Raw genomic sequence first — 1,018 nt, 5'->3', positions numbered from 1 at the left:
CATACCAAAACAAAAACGTAAGAAGTGGGATCCATAGAGTGAAAAAGGTATATTTGTTGGCTATTCGAATAACACGAAAGGTTATCGTGTGTATTATTCGAAAACAAATAGAATATCTGTGTGCAGAGACATTATATTCGAAGACGAATGTAATAAATATAAAAATATAATACAGACACACTAGAGTGTACAGAGACTCAGATTAATTCAACGGGCGTGCGGGCGAAGGACGAAAACATAGTCGATGATAGAAATGTTATGGTTCTACGTGACAGAAATACGCTTAAGAAACCGGACAGGTACAATGTTCAGACTTTTATTGGTAACTGTGTCAATCCATTGAATTATAATGAGGCAATTACTGGGCCAAACAAAAATGAATGGGAGGACGCTATGCACGATGAAATAACGTCATTACACGAAAACAACACTTGGTCACTAGTCAATTTGCCTCAGGGCAAGGTTGCATTACGTAATGCATGGGTATTCAAAACCAAATATAAAACTGACGGTAATATAGATAAATTTAAGGCCAGATTGGTCATTAAAGGTTGTTCACAGAAGTACGGTATAGATTACCACGAAACATTTTCGCCAGTGGTTAGATACGAATCAATAATGGCGATATTCGCAGTAGCAGCTGTGGAAAAATTAATATTACGACAATTCGACATTAAGACAGCATTTCTGTACGGAGAACTACAGGAAGAAATATACATGGTACAACCACCAGGATACGAAGATGGATCGAATAAAGCTTCAGCGAAGTTTGTATGGCTTGAAACAAAGTCCAAGATGTTGGAATATAGTACGCTTTAGGAACTTTTTAAATGCATTTGGTTTACAATGTACCGAAGCGGATGCATGTGTATTCAAAGCTGATAACAATCAAATTATTCTTGCAATATTTGTTGACGATGGCTTAATCGCGGCGGATAATGAAGATATAATAGATAAACTGTCAACAAACTTAGAAAAAGAGTTTGAGGTTAAAAAGGGAAATGTAGAATACTTTCTA

Source organism: Acyrthosiphon pisum, chromosome A1 (assembly GCF_005508785.2).
Source record: "Acyrthosiphon pisum isolate AL4f chromosome A1, pea_aphid_22Mar2018_4r6ur, whole genome shotgun sequence".
Taxonomy (NCBI): domain Eukaryota; kingdom Metazoa; phylum Arthropoda; class Insecta; order Hemiptera; family Aphididae; genus Acyrthosiphon; species Acyrthosiphon pisum.
This window is presented reverse-complemented; position numbering follows the sequence as displayed.